The 13,599-nt window shown below is 56.3% G+C and overlaps 50 pseudogenes; all 50 read right to left on the reverse strand.

Annotated features, from left to right (window-relative positions):
* Window positions 1–123: 123 nt before the first annotated feature.
* On the reverse strand, window positions 124–242 carry LOC136592457 (5S ribosomal RNA; annotated as a pseudogene).
* Window positions 243–322: 80 nt separating this feature from the next.
* LOC136592380 (5S ribosomal RNA) lies at window positions 323–441 on the reverse strand (annotated as a pseudogene).
* A 279-nt stretch (window positions 442–720) lies between these two features.
* Window positions 721–839, reverse strand: LOC136592417 (5S ribosomal RNA; annotated as a pseudogene).
* An 80-nt stretch (window positions 840–919) lies between these two features.
* Window positions 920–1,038, reverse strand: LOC136592577 (5S ribosomal RNA; annotated as a pseudogene).
* An 80-nt stretch (window positions 1,039–1,118) lies between these two features.
* LOC136592391 (5S ribosomal RNA) lies at window positions 1,119–1,237 on the reverse strand (annotated as a pseudogene).
* An 80-nt stretch (window positions 1,238–1,317) lies between these two features.
* LOC136592402 (5S ribosomal RNA) lies at window positions 1,318–1,436 on the reverse strand (annotated as a pseudogene).
* A 279-nt stretch (window positions 1,437–1,715) lies between these two features.
* On the reverse strand, window positions 1,716–1,834 carry LOC136592559 (5S ribosomal RNA; annotated as a pseudogene).
* Window positions 1,835–1,914: 80 nt separating this feature from the next.
* Window positions 1,915–2,033, reverse strand: LOC136592458 (5S ribosomal RNA; annotated as a pseudogene).
* Window positions 2,034–2,113: 80 nt separating this feature from the next.
* On the reverse strand, window positions 2,114–2,232 carry LOC136592414 (5S ribosomal RNA; annotated as a pseudogene).
* A 279-nt stretch (window positions 2,233–2,511) lies between these two features.
* On the reverse strand, window positions 2,512–2,630 carry LOC136592418 (5S ribosomal RNA; annotated as a pseudogene).
* An 80-nt stretch (window positions 2,631–2,710) lies between these two features.
* LOC136592563 (5S ribosomal RNA) lies at window positions 2,711–2,829 on the reverse strand (annotated as a pseudogene).
* An 80-nt stretch (window positions 2,830–2,909) lies between these two features.
* LOC136592425 (5S ribosomal RNA) lies at window positions 2,910–3,028 on the reverse strand (annotated as a pseudogene).
* A 279-nt stretch (window positions 3,029–3,307) lies between these two features.
* On the reverse strand, window positions 3,308–3,426 carry LOC136592419 (5S ribosomal RNA; annotated as a pseudogene).
* An 80-nt stretch (window positions 3,427–3,506) lies between these two features.
* On the reverse strand, window positions 3,507–3,625 carry LOC136592578 (5S ribosomal RNA; annotated as a pseudogene).
* Window positions 3,626–3,705: 80 nt separating this feature from the next.
* Window positions 3,706–3,824, reverse strand: LOC136592437 (5S ribosomal RNA; annotated as a pseudogene).
* Window positions 3,825–3,904: 80 nt separating this feature from the next.
* LOC136592459 (5S ribosomal RNA) lies at window positions 3,905–4,023 on the reverse strand (annotated as a pseudogene).
* An 80-nt stretch (window positions 4,024–4,103) lies between these two features.
* Window positions 4,104–4,222, reverse strand: LOC136592448 (5S ribosomal RNA; annotated as a pseudogene).
* Window positions 4,223–4,501: 279 nt separating this feature from the next.
* LOC136592420 (5S ribosomal RNA) lies at window positions 4,502–4,620 on the reverse strand (annotated as a pseudogene).
* An 80-nt stretch (window positions 4,621–4,700) lies between these two features.
* On the reverse strand, window positions 4,701–4,819 carry LOC136592539 (5S ribosomal RNA; annotated as a pseudogene).
* Window positions 4,820–4,899: 80 nt separating this feature from the next.
* LOC136592421 (5S ribosomal RNA) lies at window positions 4,900–5,018 on the reverse strand (annotated as a pseudogene).
* An 80-nt stretch (window positions 5,019–5,098) lies between these two features.
* LOC136592422 (5S ribosomal RNA) lies at window positions 5,099–5,217 on the reverse strand (annotated as a pseudogene).
* Window positions 5,218–5,496: 279 nt separating this feature from the next.
* Window positions 5,497–5,615, reverse strand: LOC136592540 (5S ribosomal RNA; annotated as a pseudogene).
* A 478-nt stretch (window positions 5,616–6,093) lies between these two features.
* Window positions 6,094–6,212, reverse strand: LOC136592500 (5S ribosomal RNA; annotated as a pseudogene).
* Window positions 6,213–6,292: 80 nt separating this feature from the next.
* Window positions 6,293–6,411, reverse strand: LOC136592423 (5S ribosomal RNA; annotated as a pseudogene).
* Window positions 6,412–6,491: 80 nt separating this feature from the next.
* Window positions 6,492–6,610, reverse strand: LOC136592460 (5S ribosomal RNA; annotated as a pseudogene).
* An 80-nt stretch (window positions 6,611–6,690) lies between these two features.
* Window positions 6,691–6,809, reverse strand: LOC136592492 (5S ribosomal RNA; annotated as a pseudogene).
* Window positions 6,810–7,087: 278 nt separating this feature from the next.
* On the reverse strand, window positions 7,088–7,206 carry LOC136592506 (5S ribosomal RNA; annotated as a pseudogene).
* A 279-nt stretch (window positions 7,207–7,485) lies between these two features.
* Window positions 7,486–7,604, reverse strand: LOC136592541 (5S ribosomal RNA; annotated as a pseudogene).
* Window positions 7,605–7,684: 80 nt separating this feature from the next.
* Window positions 7,685–7,803, reverse strand: LOC136592473 (5S ribosomal RNA; annotated as a pseudogene).
* Window positions 7,804–7,883: 80 nt separating this feature from the next.
* On the reverse strand, window positions 7,884–8,002 carry LOC136592424 (5S ribosomal RNA; annotated as a pseudogene).
* Window positions 8,003–8,082: 80 nt separating this feature from the next.
* On the reverse strand, window positions 8,083–8,201 carry LOC136592461 (5S ribosomal RNA; annotated as a pseudogene).
* An 80-nt stretch (window positions 8,202–8,281) lies between these two features.
* On the reverse strand, window positions 8,282–8,400 carry LOC136592485 (5S ribosomal RNA; annotated as a pseudogene).
* Window positions 8,401–8,676: 276 nt separating this feature from the next.
* On the reverse strand, window positions 8,677–8,795 carry LOC136592426 (5S ribosomal RNA; annotated as a pseudogene).
* Window positions 8,796–8,875: 80 nt separating this feature from the next.
* LOC136592580 (5S ribosomal RNA) lies at window positions 8,876–8,994 on the reverse strand (annotated as a pseudogene).
* Window positions 8,995–9,074: 80 nt separating this feature from the next.
* On the reverse strand, window positions 9,075–9,193 carry LOC136592497 (5S ribosomal RNA; annotated as a pseudogene).
* An 80-nt stretch (window positions 9,194–9,273) lies between these two features.
* On the reverse strand, window positions 9,274–9,392 carry LOC136592462 (5S ribosomal RNA; annotated as a pseudogene).
* An 80-nt stretch (window positions 9,393–9,472) lies between these two features.
* LOC136592509 (5S ribosomal RNA) lies at window positions 9,473–9,591 on the reverse strand (annotated as a pseudogene).
* Window positions 9,592–9,870: 279 nt separating this feature from the next.
* On the reverse strand, window positions 9,871–9,989 carry LOC136592427 (5S ribosomal RNA; annotated as a pseudogene).
* Window positions 9,990–10,069: 80 nt separating this feature from the next.
* Window positions 10,070–10,188, reverse strand: LOC136592542 (5S ribosomal RNA; annotated as a pseudogene).
* Window positions 10,189–10,268: 80 nt separating this feature from the next.
* LOC136592429 (5S ribosomal RNA) lies at window positions 10,269–10,387 on the reverse strand (annotated as a pseudogene).
* Window positions 10,388–10,467: 80 nt separating this feature from the next.
* On the reverse strand, window positions 10,468–10,586 carry LOC136592430 (5S ribosomal RNA; annotated as a pseudogene).
* Window positions 10,587–10,865: 279 nt separating this feature from the next.
* On the reverse strand, window positions 10,866–10,984 carry LOC136592543 (5S ribosomal RNA; annotated as a pseudogene).
* Window positions 10,985–11,462: 478 nt separating this feature from the next.
* LOC136592501 (5S ribosomal RNA) lies at window positions 11,463–11,581 on the reverse strand (annotated as a pseudogene).
* Window positions 11,582–11,661: 80 nt separating this feature from the next.
* Window positions 11,662–11,780, reverse strand: LOC136592431 (5S ribosomal RNA; annotated as a pseudogene).
* An 80-nt stretch (window positions 11,781–11,860) lies between these two features.
* On the reverse strand, window positions 11,861–11,979 carry LOC136592521 (5S ribosomal RNA; annotated as a pseudogene).
* Window positions 11,980–12,059: 80 nt separating this feature from the next.
* On the reverse strand, window positions 12,060–12,178 carry LOC136592493 (5S ribosomal RNA; annotated as a pseudogene).
* Window positions 12,179–12,457: 279 nt separating this feature from the next.
* Window positions 12,458–12,576, reverse strand: LOC136592480 (5S ribosomal RNA; annotated as a pseudogene).
* A 279-nt stretch (window positions 12,577–12,855) lies between these two features.
* Window positions 12,856–12,974, reverse strand: LOC136592545 (5S ribosomal RNA; annotated as a pseudogene).
* An 80-nt stretch (window positions 12,975–13,054) lies between these two features.
* On the reverse strand, window positions 13,055–13,173 carry LOC136592432 (5S ribosomal RNA; annotated as a pseudogene).
* An 80-nt stretch (window positions 13,174–13,253) lies between these two features.
* On the reverse strand, window positions 13,254–13,372 carry LOC136592433 (5S ribosomal RNA; annotated as a pseudogene).
* Window positions 13,373–13,599: the final 227 nt, after the last annotated feature.

The following is a 13,599-nucleotide window of genomic DNA, read 5'->3' on the forward strand; positions in this document are numbered from 1 at the left end:
ATCTGACGAGAGCAGGCACATTCAGCTTAGAATGCTCGTTGACAGCTCCTCCTCCTTTCCTATGGGCTTTCTGCAGTGCGAACGCACCTCCGAAAAGGAAAGAAACCTACTCACGGCCTTAAAAGTCAACGGGACCTGGGATTCCCAGCCGGTCACCCATACTGGTACTTGCCAGGCCTCAAGCTGGCTGGCGGCCGCGATCCGACGAGAGCAGGCACATTCAGCTTAGAATGCCCGTTGACAGCTCCTCCTCCTTTCCTATGGGCTTTCTGCAGTGCGAACGCACCTCCGAAAAGGAAAGAAACCTACTCACGGCCTTAAAAGTCAACGGGACCTGGGATTCCCAGCCGGTCACCCATACTGGTACTTGCCAGGCCTCAAGCTGGCTGGCGGCCGCGATCTGACGAGAGCAGGCACATTCAGCTTAGAATGCCCGTTGACAGCTCCTCCTCCTTTCCTATGGGCTTTCTGCAGTGCGAACGCACCTCCGAAAAGGAAAGAAACCTACTCACGGACTTAAAAGTCAACGGGACCTGGGATTCCCAGCCATTCACCCATACTGGTACTTGCCAGGCCTCAAGCTGGCTGGCGGCCGCGATCTGACGAGAGCAGGGCCTTTCAGCTTAGAATGCCCGTTGACAGCTCCTCCTCCTTTCCTATGGGCTTTCTGCAGTGCGAACGCACCTCCGAAAAGGAAAGAAACCTACTCACGGCCTTAAAAGTCAACAGGACCTGGGATTCCCAGCCGGTCACCCATACTGGTACTTGCCAGGCCTCAAGCTGGCTGGCGGCCGCGATCTGACGAGAGCAGGCACATTCAGCTTAGAATGCCCGTTGACAGCTCCTCCTCCTTTCCTATGGGCTTTCTGCAGTGCGAACGCACCTCCGAAAAGGAAAGAAACCTACTCACGGCCTTAAAAGTCAACGGGACCTGGGATTCCCAGCCGGTCACCCATACTGGTACTTGCCAGGCCTCAAGCGGGCTGGCGGCCGCGATCTGACGAGAGCAGGCACCATCAGCTTAGAATGCCCGTTGACAGCTCCTCCTCCTTTCCTATGGGCTTTCTGCAGTGCGAACGCACCTCCGAAAAGGAAAGAAACCTACTCACGGCCTTAAAAGTCAACGGGACCTGGGATTCCCAGCCGGTCACCCATACTGGTACTTGCCAGGCCTCAAGCTGGCTGGCGGCCGCGATCTGACGAGAGCAGGCACATTCAGCTTAGAATGCCCGTTGACAGCTCCTCCTCCTTTCCTATGGGCTTTCTGCAGTGCGAACGCACCTCCGAAAAGGAAAGAAACCTACTCACGGCCTTAAAAGTCAACGGGACCTGGGATTCCCAGCCGGTCACCCATACTGGTACTTGCCAGGCCTCAAGCTGGCTGGCGGCCGCGATCTGACGAGAGCAGGCACATTCAGCTTAGAATGCCCGTTGACAGCTCCTCCTCCTTTCCTATGGGCTTTCTGCAGTGCGAACGCACCTCCGAAAAGGAAAGAAACCTACTCACGGCCTTAAAAGTCAACGGGACCTGGGATTCCCAGCCGGTCACCTATACTGGTACTTGCCAGGCCTCAAGCTGGCTGGCGGCCGCGATTTGACGAGAGCAGGCACATTCAGCTTAGAATGCCCGTTGACAGCTCCTCCTCCTTTCCTATGGGCTTTCTGCAGTGCGAACGCACCTCCGAAAAGGAAAGAAACCTACTCACGGACTTAAAAGTCAACGGGACCTGGGATTCCCAGCCGGTCACCCATACTGGTACTTGCCAGGCCTCAAGCTGGCTGGCGGCCGCGATCTGACGAGAGCAGGCACATTCAGGTTAGAATGCCCGTTGACAGCTCCTCCTCCTTTCCTATGGGCTTTCTGCAGTGCGAACGCACCTCCGAAAAGGAAAGAAACCTACTCACGGCCTTAAAAGTCAACGGGACCTGGGATTCCCAGCCGGTCACCCATACTGGTACTTGCCAGGCCTCAAGCTGGCTGGCGGCCGCGATCCGACGAGAGCAGGCACATTCAGCTTAGAATGCCCGTTGACAGCTCCTCCTCCTTTCCTATGGGCTTTCTGCAGTGCGAACGCACCTCCGAAAAGGAAAGAAACCTACTCACGGCCTTAAAAGTCAACGGGACCTGGGATTCCCAGCCGGTCACCCATACTGGTACTTGCCAGGCCTCAAGCTGGCTGGCGGCCGCGATCTGACGAGAGCAGGCACATTCAGCTTAGAATGCCCGTTGACAGCTCCTCCTCCTTTCCTATGGGCTTTCTGCAGTGCGAACGCACCTCCGAAAAGGAAAGAAACCTACTCACGGACTTAAAAGTCAACGGGACCTGGGATTCCCAGCCATTCACCCATACTGGTACTTGCCAGGCCTCAAGCTGGCTGGCGGCCGCGATCTGACGAGAGCAGGCACATTCAGCTTAGAATGCCCGTTGACAGCTCCTCCTCCTTTCCTATGGGCTTTCTGCAGTGCGAACGCACCTCCGAAAAGGAAAGAAACCTACTCACGGCCTTAAAAGTCAACAGGACCTGGGATTCCCAGCCGGTCACCCATACTGGTACTTGCCAGGCCTCAAGCTGGCTGGCGGCCGCGATCTGACGAGAGCAGGCACATTCAGCTTAGAATGCCCGTTGACAGCTCCTCCTCCTTTCCTATGGGCTTTCTGCAGTGCGAACGCACCTCCGAAAAGGAAAGAAACCTACTCACGGCCTTAAAAGTCAACGGGACCTGGGATTCCCAGCCAGTCACCCATACTGGTACTTGCCAGGCCTCAAGCTGGCTGGCGGCCGCGATCCGACGAGAGCAGGCACATTCAGCTTAGAATGCCCGTTGACAGCTCCTCCTCCTTTCCTATGGGCTTTCTGCAGTGCGAACGCACCTCCGAAAAGGAAAGAAACCTACTCACGGCCTTAAAAGTCAACGGGACCTGGGATTCCCAGCCGGTCACCCATACTGGTACTTGCCAGGCCTCAAGCTGGCTGGCGGCCGCGATCTGACGAGAGCAGGCACATTCAGCTTAGAATGCCCGTTGACAGCTCCTCCTCCTTTCCTATGGGCTTTCTGCAGTGCGAACGCACCTCCGAAAAGGAAAGAAACCTACTCACGGACTTAAAAGTCAACGGGACCTGGGATTCCCAGCCATTCACCCATACTGGTACTTGCCAGGCCTCAAGCTGGCTGGCGGCCGCGATCTGACGAGAGCAGGCACATTCAGCTTAGAATGCCCGTTGACAGCTCCTCCTCCTTTCCTATGGGCTTTCTGCAGTGCGAACGCACCTCCGAAAAGGAAAGAAACCTACTCACGGCCTTAAAAGTCAACAGGACCTGGGATTCCCAGCCGGTCACCCATACTGGTACTTGCCAGGCCTCAAGCTGGCTGGCGGCCGCGATCTGACGAGAGCAGGCACATTCAGCTTAGAATGCCCGTTGACAGCTCCTCCTCCTTTCCTATGGGCTTTCTGCAGTGCGAACGCACCTCCGAAAAGGAAAGAAACCTACTCACGGCCTTAAAAGTCAACGGGACCTGGGATTCCCAGCCGGTCACCCATACTGGTACTTGCCAGGCCTCAAGCGGGCTGGCGGCCGCGATCTGACGAGAGCAGGCACCATCAGCTTAGAATGCCCGTTGACAGCTCCTCCTCCTTTCCTATGGGCTTTCTGCAGTGCGAACGCACCTCCGAAAAGGAAAGAAACCTACTCACGGCCTTAAAAGTCAACGGGACCTGGGATTCCCAGCCGGTCACCCATACTGGTACTTGCCAGGCCTCAAGCTGGCTGGCGGCCGCGATCTGACGAGAGCAGGCACATTCAGCTTAGAATGCCCGTTGACAGCTCCTCCTCCTTTCCTATGGGCTTTCTGCAGTGCGAACGCACCTCCGAAAAGGAAAGAAACCTACTCACGGCCTTAAAAGTCAACGGGACCTGGGATTCCCAGCCGGTCACCCATACTGGTACTTGCCAGGCCTCAAGCTGGCTGGCGGCCGCGATCCGACGAGAGCAGGCACATTCAGCTTAGAATGCCCGTTGACAGCTCCTCCTCCTTTCCTATGGGCTTTCTGCAGTGCGAACGCACCTCCGAAAAGGAAAGAAACCTACTCACGGCCTTAAAAGTCAACGGGACCTGGGATTCCCAGCCGGTCACCCATACTGGTACTTGCCAGGCCTCAAGCTGGCTGGCGGCCGCGATCTGACGAGAGCAGGCACATTCAGCTTAGAATGCCCGTTGACAGCTCCTCCTCCTTTCCTACGGGCTTTCTGCAGTGCGAACGCACCTCCGAAAAGGAAAGAAACCTACTCACGGACTTAAAAGTCAACGGGACCTGGGATTCCCAGCCATTCACCCATACTGGTACTTGCCAGGCCTCAAGCTGGCTGGCGGCCGCGATCTGACGAGAGCAGGCACATTCAGCTTAGAATGCCCGTTGACAGCTCCTCCTCCTTTCCTATGGGCTTTCTGCAGTGCGAACGCACCTCCGAAAAGGAAAGAAACCTACTCACGGCCTTAAAAGTCAACAGGACCTGGGATTCCCAGCCGGTCACCCATACTGGTACTTGCCAGGCCTCAAGCTGGCTGGCGGCCGCGATCTGACGAGAGCAGGCACATTCAGCTTAGAATGCCCGTTGACAGCTCCTCCTCCTTTCCTATGGGCTTTCTGCAGTGCGAACGCACCTCCGAAAAGGAAAGAAACCTACTCACGGCCTTAAAAGTCAACGGGACCTGGGATTCCCAGCCGGTCACCTATACTGGTACTTGCCAGGCCTCAAGCTGGCTGGCGGCCGCGATCTGACGAGAGCAGGCACATTCAGCTTAGAATGCCCGTTGACAGCTCCTCCTCCTTTCCTATGGGCTTTCTGCAGTGCGAACGCACCTCCGAAAAGGAAAGAAACCTACTCACGGCCTTAAAAGTCAACAGGACCTGGGATTCCCAGCCGGTCACCCATACTGGTACTTGCCAGGCCTCAAGCTGGCTGGCGGCCGCGATCTGACGAGAGCAGGCACATTCAGCTTAGAATGCCCGTTGACAGCTCCTCCTCCTTTCCTATGGGCTTTCTGCAGTGCGAACGCACCTCCGAAAAGGAAAGAAACCTACTCACGGCCTTAAAAGTCAACAGGACCTGGGATTCCCAGCCGGTCACCCATACTGGTACTTGCCAGGCCTCAAGCTGGCTGGCGGCCGCGATCTGACGAGAGCAGGCACATTCAGCTTAGAATGCCCGTTGACAGCTCCTCCTCCTTTCCTATGGGCTTTCTGCAGTGCGAACGCACCTCCGAAAAGGAAAGAAACCTACTCACGGCCTTAAAAGTCAACGGGACCTGGGATTCCCAGCCGGTCACCCATACTGGTACTTGCCAGGCCTCAAGCTGGCTGGCGGCCGCGATCTGAAGAAGACAGGCACATTCAGCTTAGAATGCCCGTTGACTGCTCCTCCTCCTTTCCTATGGGCTTTCTGCAGTGCGAACGCACCTCCGAAAAGGAAAGAAACCTACTCACGGCCTTAAAAGTCAACGGGACCTGGGATTCCCAGCCGGTCACCTATACTGGTACTTGCCAGGCCTCAAGCTGGCTGGCGGCCGCGATCTGACGAGAGCAGGCACATTCAGCTTAGAATGCCCGTTGACAGCTCCTCCTCCTTTCCTATGGGCTTTCTGCAGTGCGAACGCACCTCCGAAAAGGAAAGAAACCTACTCACGGCCTTAAAAGTCAACGGGACCTGGGATTCCCAGCCGGTCACCCATACTGGTACTTGCCAGGCCTCAAGCTGGCTGGCGGCCGCGATCTGAAGAAGACAGGCACATTCAGCTTAGAATGCCCGTTGACTGCTCCTCCTCCTTTCCTATGGGCTTTCTGCAGTGCGAACGCACCTCCGAAAAGGAAAGAAACCTACTCACGGCCTTAAAAGTCAACGGGACCTGGGATTCCCAGCCGGTCACGAGTACTGGTACTTGCCAGACCTCAAGCTGGCTGGTGGCCGCGATCTGATGAGAGCAGGCACATTCAGCTTAGAATGCCCGTTGACAGCTCCTCCTCCTTTCCTATGGGCTTTCTGCAGTGCGAACGCACCTCCGAAAAGGAAAGAAACCTACTCACGGCCTTAAAAGTCAACGGGACCTGGGATTCCCAGCCGGTCACCCATACTGGTACTTGCCAGGCCTCAAGCTGGCTGGCGGCCGCAATCTGACGAGAGCAGGCACATTCAGCTTAGAATGCCCGTTGACAGCTCCTCCTCCTTTCCTATGGGCTTTCTGCAGTGCGAACGCACCTCCGAAAAGGAAAGAAACCTACTCACGGCCTTAAAAGTCAACAGGACCTGGGATTCCCAGCCGGTCACCCATACTGGTACTTGCCAGGCCTCAAGCTGGCTGGCGGCCGCGATCTGACGAGAGCAGGCACATTCAGCTTAGAATGCCCGTTGACAGCTCCTCATCCTTTCCTATGGGCTTTCTGCAGTGCGAACGCACCTCCGAAAAGGAAAGAAACCTACTCACGGCCTTAAAAGTCAACGGGACCTGGGATTCCCAGCCGGTCACCCATACTGGTACTTGCCAGGCCTCAAGCTGGCTGGCGGCCGCGATCTGACGAGAGCAGGCACATTCAGCTTAGAATGCCCGTTGACAGCTCCTCCTCCTTTCCTATGGGCTTTCTGCAGTGCGAACGCACCTCCGAAAAGGAAAGAAACCTACTCACGGCCTTAAAAGTCAACGGGACCTGGGATTCCCAGCCGGTCACCCATACTGGTACTTGCCAGGCCTCAAGCTGGCTGGCGGCCACGATCTGACGAGAGCAGGCACATTCAGCTTAGAATGCCCGTTGACAGCTCCTCCTCCTTTCCTATGGGCTTTCTGCAGTGCGAACGCACCTCCGAAAAGGAAAGAAACCTACTCACGGACTTAAAAGTCAACGGGACCTGGGATTCCCAGCCATTCACCCATACTGGTACTTGCCAGGCCTCAAGCTGGCTGGCGGCCGCGATCTGACGAGAGCAGGCACATTCAGCTTAGAATGCCCGTTGACAGCTCCTCCTCCTTTCCTATGGGCTTTCTGCAGTGCGAACGCACCTCCGAAAAGGAAGAAACCTACTCACGGCCTTAAAAGTCAACAGAACCTGGGATTCCCAGCCGGTCACCCATACTGGTACTTGCCAGGCCTCAAGCTGGCTGGCGGCCGCGATCTGACGAGAGCAGGCACATTCAGCTTAGAATGCCCATTGACAGCTCCTCCTCCTTTCCTATGGGCTTTCTGCAGTGCGAACGCACCTCCGAAAAGGAAAGAAACCTACTCACGGCCTTAAAAGTCAACGGGACCTGGGATTCCCAGCCGGTCACCCATACTGGTACTTGCCAGGCCTCAAGCTGGCTGGCGGCCGCGATCTGAAGAAGACAGGCACATTCAGCTTAGAATGCCCGTTGACTGCTCCTCCTCCTTTCCTATGGGCTTTCTGCAGTGCGAACGCACCTCCGAAAAGGAAAGAAACCTACTCACGGCCTTAAAAGTCAACGGGACCTGGGATTCCCAGCCGGTCACCTATACTGGTACTTGCCAGGCCTCAAGCTGGCTGGCGGCCGCGATCTGACGAGAGCAGGCACATTCAGCTTAGAATGCCCGTTGACAGCTCCTCCTCCTTTCCTATGGGCTTTCTGCAGTGCGAACGCACCTCCGAAAAGGAAAGAAACCTACTCACGGCCTTAAAAGTCAACGGGACCTGGGATTCCCAGCCGGTCACCCATACTGGTACTTGCCAGGCCTCAAGCTGGCTGGCGGCCGCGATCTGACGAGAGCAGGCACATTCAGCTTAGAATGCCCGTTGACAGCTCCTCCTCCTTTCCTATGGGCTTTCTGCAGTGCGAACGCACCTCCGAAAAGGAAAGAAACCTACTCACGGCCTTAAAAGTCAACAGGACCTGGGATTCCCAGCCGGTCACCCATACTGGTACTTGCCAGGCCTCAAGCTGGCTGGCGGCCGCGATCTGACGAGAGCAGGCACATTCAGCTTAGAATGCCCGTTGACAGCTCCTCCTCCTTTCCTATGGGCTTTCTGCAGTGCGAACGCACCTCCGAAAAGGAAAGAAACCTACTCACGGCCTTAAAAGTCAACGGGACCTGGGATTCCCAGCCGGTCACCCATACTGGTACTTGCCAGGCCTCAAGCTGGCTGGCGGCCGCGATCCGACGAGAGCAGGCACATTCAGCTTAGAATGCCCGTTGACAGCTCCTCCTCCTTTCCTATGGGCTTTCTGCAGTGCGAACGCACCTCCGAAAAGGAAAGAAACCTACTCACGGCCTTAAAAGTCAACGGGACCTGGGATTCCCAGCCGGTCACCCATACTGGTACTTGCCAGGCCTCAAGCTGGCTGGCGGCCGCGATCTGACGAGAGCAGGCACATTCAGCTTAGAATGCCCGTTGACAGCTCCTCCTCCTTTCCTATGGGCTTTCTGCAGTGCGAACGCACCTCCGAAAAGGAAAGAAACCTACTCACGGACTTAAAAGTCAACGGGACCTGGGATTCCCAGCCATTCACCCATACTGGTACTTGCCAGGCCTCAAGCTGGCTGGCGGCCGCGATCTGACGAGAGCAGGCACATTCAGCTTAGAATGCCCGTTGACAGCTCCTCCTTTCCTATGGGCTTTCTGCAGTGCGAACGCACCTCCGAAAAGGAAAGAAACCTACTCACGGCCTTAAAAGTCAACAGGACCTGGGATTCCCAGCCGGTCACCCATACTGGTACTTGCCAGGCCTCAAGCTGGCTGGCGGCCGCGATCTGACGAGAGCAGGCACATTCAGCTTAGAATGCCCGTTGACAGCTCCTCCTCCTTTCCTATGGGCTTTCTGCAGTGCGAACGCACCTCCGAAAAGGAAAGAAACCTACTCACGGCCTTAAAAGTCAACGGGACCTGGGATTCCCAGCCGGTCACCCATACTGGTACTTGCCAGGCCTCAAGCGGGCTGGCGGCCGCGATCTGACGAGAGCAGGCACCATCAGCTTAGAATGCCCGTTGACAGCTCCTCCTCCTTTCCTATGGGCTTTCTGCAGTGCGAACGCACCTCCGAAAAGGAAAGAAACCTACTCACGGCCTTAAAAGTCAACGGGACCTGGGATTCCCAGCCGGTCACCCATACTGGTACTTGCCAGGCCTCAAGCTGGCTGGCGGCCGCGATCTGACGAGAGCAGGCACATTCAGCTTAGAATGCCCGTTGACAGCTCCTCCTCCTTTCCTATGGGCTTTCTGCAGTGCGAACGCACCTCCGAAAAGGAAAGAAACCTACTCACGGCCTTAAAAGTCAACGGGACCTGGGATTCCCAGCCGGTCACCCATACTGGTACTTGCCAGGCCTCAAGCTGGCTGGCGGCCGCGATCCGACGAGAGCAGGCACATTCAGCTTAGAATGCCCGTTGACAGCTCCTCCTCCTTTCCTATGGGCTTTCTGCAGTGCGAACGCACCTCCGAAAAGGAAAGAAACCTACTCACGGCCTTAAAAGTCAACGGGACCTGGGATTCCCAGCCGGTCACCCATACTGGTACTTGCCAGGCCTCAAGCTGGCTGGCGGCCGCGATCTGACGAGAGCAGGCACATTCAGCTTAGAATGCCCGTTGACAGCTCCTCCTCCTTTCCTATGGGCTTTCTGCAGTGCGAACGCACCTCCGAAAAGGAAAGAAACCTACTCACGGACTTAAAAGTCAACGGGACCTGGGATTCCCAGCCATTCACCCATACTGGTACTTGCCAGGCCTCAAGCTGGCTGGCGGCCGCGATCTGACGAGAGCAGGCACATTCAGCTTAGAATGCCCGTTGACAGCTCCTCCTCCTTTCCTATGGGCTTTCTGCAGTGCGAACGCACCTCCGAAAAGGAAAGAAACCTACTCACGGCCTTAAAAGTCAACAGGACCTGGGATTCCCAGCCGGTCACCCATACTGGTACTTGCCAGGCCTCAAGCTGGCTGGCGGCCGCGATCTGACGAGAGCAGGCACATTCAGCTTAGAATGCCCGTTGACAGCTCCTCCTCCTTTCCTATGGGCTTTCTGCAGTGCGAACGCACCTCCGAAAAGGAAAGAAACCTACTCACGGCCTTAAAAGTCAACGGGACCTGGGATTCCCAGCCGGTCACCTATACTGGTACTTGCCAGGCCTCAAGCTGGCTGGCGGCCGCGATCTGACGAGAGCAGGCACATTCAGCTTAGAATGCCCGTTGACAGCTCCTCCTCCTTTCCTATGGGCTTTCTGCAGTGCGAACGCACCTCCGAAAAGGAAAGAAACCTACTCACGGCCTTAAAAGTCAACAGGACCTGGGATTCCCAGCCGGTCACCCATACTGGTACTTGCCAGGCCTCAAGCTGGCTGGCGGCCGCGATCTGACGAGAGCAGGCACATTCAGCTTAGAATGCCCGTTGACAGCTCCTCCTCCTTTCCTATGGGCTTTCTGCAGTGCGAACGCACCTCCGAAAAGGAAAGAAACCTACTCACGGCCTTAAAAGTCAACAGGACCTGGGATTCCCAGCCGGTCACCCATACTGGTACTTGCCAGGCCTCAAGCTGGCTGGCGGCCGCGATCTGACGAGAGCAGGCACATTCAGCTTAGAATGCCCGTTGACAGCTCCTCCTCCTTTCCTATGGGCTTTCTGCAGTGCGAACGCACCTCCGAAAAGGAAAGAAACCTACTCACGGCCTTAAAAGTCAACGGGACCTGGGATTCCCAGCCGGTCACCCATACTGGTACTTGCCAGGCCTCAAGCTGGCTGGCGGCCGCGATCTGAAGAAGACAGGCACATTCAGCTTAGAATGCCCGTTGACTGCTCCTCCTCCTTTCCTATGGGCTTTCTGCAGTGCGAACGCACCTCCGAAAAGGAAAGAAACCTACTCACGGCCTTAAAAGTCAACGGGACCTGGGATTCCCAGCCGGTCACCTATACTGGTACTTGCCAGGCCTCAAGCTGGCTGGCGGCCGCGATCTGACGAGAGCAGGCACATTCAGCTTAGAATGCCCGTTGACAGCTCCTCCTCCTTTCCTATGGGCTTTCTGCAGTGCGAACGCACCTCCGAAAAGGAAAGAAACCTACTCACGGCCTTAAAAGTCAACGGGACCTGGGATTCCCAGCCGGTCACCCATACTGGTACTTGCCAGGCCTCAAGCTGGCTGGCGGCCGCGATCTGAAGAAGACAGGCACATTCAGCTTAGAATGCCCGTTGACTGCTCCTCCTCCTTTCCTATGGGCTTTCTGCAGTGCGAACGCACCTCCGAAAAGGAAAGAAACCTACTCACGGCCTTAAAAGTCAACGGGACCTGGGATTCCCAGCCGGTCACGAGTACTGGTACTTGCCAGACCTCAAGCTGGCTGGTGGCCGCGATCTGATGAGAGCAGGCACATTCAGCTTAGAATGCCCGTTGACAGCTCCTCCTCCTTTCCTATGGGCTTTCTGCAGTGCGAACGCACCTCCGAAAAGGAAAGAAACCTACTCACGGCCTTAAAAGTCAACGGGACCTGGGATTCCCAGCCGGTCACCCATACTGGTACTTGCCAGGCCTCAAGCTGGCTGGCGGCCGCAATCTGACGAGAGCAGGCACATTCAGCTTAGAATGCCCGTTGACAGCTCCTCCTCCTTTCCTATGGGCTTTCTGCAGTGCGAACGCACCTCCGAAAAGGAAAGAAACCTACTCACGGCCTTAAAAGTCAACAGGACCTGGGATTCCCAGCCGGTCACCCATACTGGTACTTGCCAGGCCTCAAGCTGGCTGGCGGCCGCGATCTGACGAGAGCAGGCACATTCAGCTTAGAATGCCCGTTGACAGCTCCTCATCCTTTCCTATGGGCTTTCTGCAGTGCGAACGCACCTCCGAAAAGGAAAGAAACCTACTCACGGCCTTAAAAGTCAACGGGACCTGGGATTCCCAGCCGGTCACCCATACTGGTACTTGCCAGGCCTCAAGCTGGCTGGCGGCCGCGATCTGACGAGAGCAGGCACATTCAGCTTAGAATGCCCGTTGACAGCTCCTCCTCCTTTCCTATGGGCTTTCTGCAGTGCGAACGCACCTCCGAAAAGGAAAGAAACCTACTCACGGCCTTAAAAGTCAACGGGACCTGGGATTCCCAGCCGGTCACCCATACTGGTACTTGCCAGGCCTCAAGCTGGCTGGCGGCCACGATCTGACGAGAGCAGGCACATTCAGCTTAGAATGCCCGTTGACAGCTCCTCCTCCTTTCCTATGGGCTTTCTGCAGTGTGAACGCACCTCCGAAAAGGAAAGAAACCTACTCACGGACTTAAAAGTCAACGGGACCTGGGATTCCCAGCCATTCACCCATACTGGTACTTGCCAGGCCTCAAGCTGGCTGGCGGCCGCGATCTGACGAGAGCAGGCACATTCAGCTTAGAATGCCCGTTGACTGCTCCTCCTCCTTTCCTATGGGCTTTCTGCAGTGCGAACGCACCTCCGAAAAGGAAAGAAACCTACTCACGGCCTTAAAAGTCAACAGAACCTGGGATTCCCAGCCGGTCACCCATACTGGTACTTGCCAGGCCTCAAGCTGGCTGGCGGCCGCGATCTGACGAGAGCAGGCACATTCAGCTTAGAATGCCCGTTGACAGCTCCTCCTCCTTTCCTATGGGCTTTCTGCAGTGCGAACGCACCTCCGAAAAGGAAAGAAACCTACTCACGGCCTTAAAAGTCAACGGGACCTGGGATTCCCAGCCGGTCACCCATACTGGTACTTGCCAGGCCTCAAGCTGGCTGGCGGCCGCGATCTGAAGAAGACAGGCACATTCAGCTTAGAATGCCCGTTGACTGCTCCTCCTCCTTTCCTATGGGCTTTCTGCAGTGCGAACGCACCTCCGAAAAGGAAAGAAACCTACTCACGGCCTTAAAAGTCAACGGGACCTGGGATTCCCAGCCGGTCACCTATACTGGTACTTGCCAGGCCTCAAGCTGGCTGGCGGCCGCGATCTGACGAGAGCAGGCACATTCAGCTTAGAATGCCCGTTGACAGCTCCTCCTCCTTTCCTATGGGCTTTCTGCAGTGCGAACGCACCTCCGAAAAGGAAAGAAACCTACTCACGGCCTTAAAAGTCAACAGGACCTGGGATTCCCAGCCGGTCACCCATACTGGTACTTGCCAGGCCTCAAGCTGGCTGGCGGCCGCGATCTGACGAGAGCAGGCACATTCAGCTTAGAATGCCCGTTGACAGCTCCTCCTCCTTTCCTATGGGCTTTCTGCAGTGCGAACGCACCTCCGAAAAGGAAAGAAACCTACTCACGGCCTTAAAAGTCAACAGGACCTGGGATTCCCAGCCGGTCACCCATACTGGTACTTGCCAGGCCTCAAGCTGGCTGGCGGCCGCGATCTGACGAGAGCAGGCACATTCAGCTTAGAATGCCCGTTGACAGCTCCTCCTCCTTTCCTATGGGCTTTCTGCAGTGCGAACGCACCTCCGAAAAGGAAAGAAACCTACTCACGGCCTTAAAAGTCAACGGGACCTGGGATTCCCAGCCGGTCACCCATACTGGTACTTGCCAGGCCTCAAGCTGGCTGGCGGCCGCGATCTGAAGAAGACAGGCACATTCAGCTTAGAATGCCCGTTGACTGCTCCTCCTCCTTTCCTATGGGCTTTC

This window comes from Eleutherodactylus coqui, unplaced genomic scaffold (genome assembly GCF_035609145.1).
Source record: "Eleutherodactylus coqui strain aEleCoq1 unplaced genomic scaffold, aEleCoq1.hap1 HAP1_SCAFFOLD_519, whole genome shotgun sequence".
In the NCBI taxonomy this organism is placed as follows: Eukaryota; Metazoa; Chordata; class Amphibia; order Anura; family Eleutherodactylidae; genus Eleutherodactylus; species Eleutherodactylus coqui.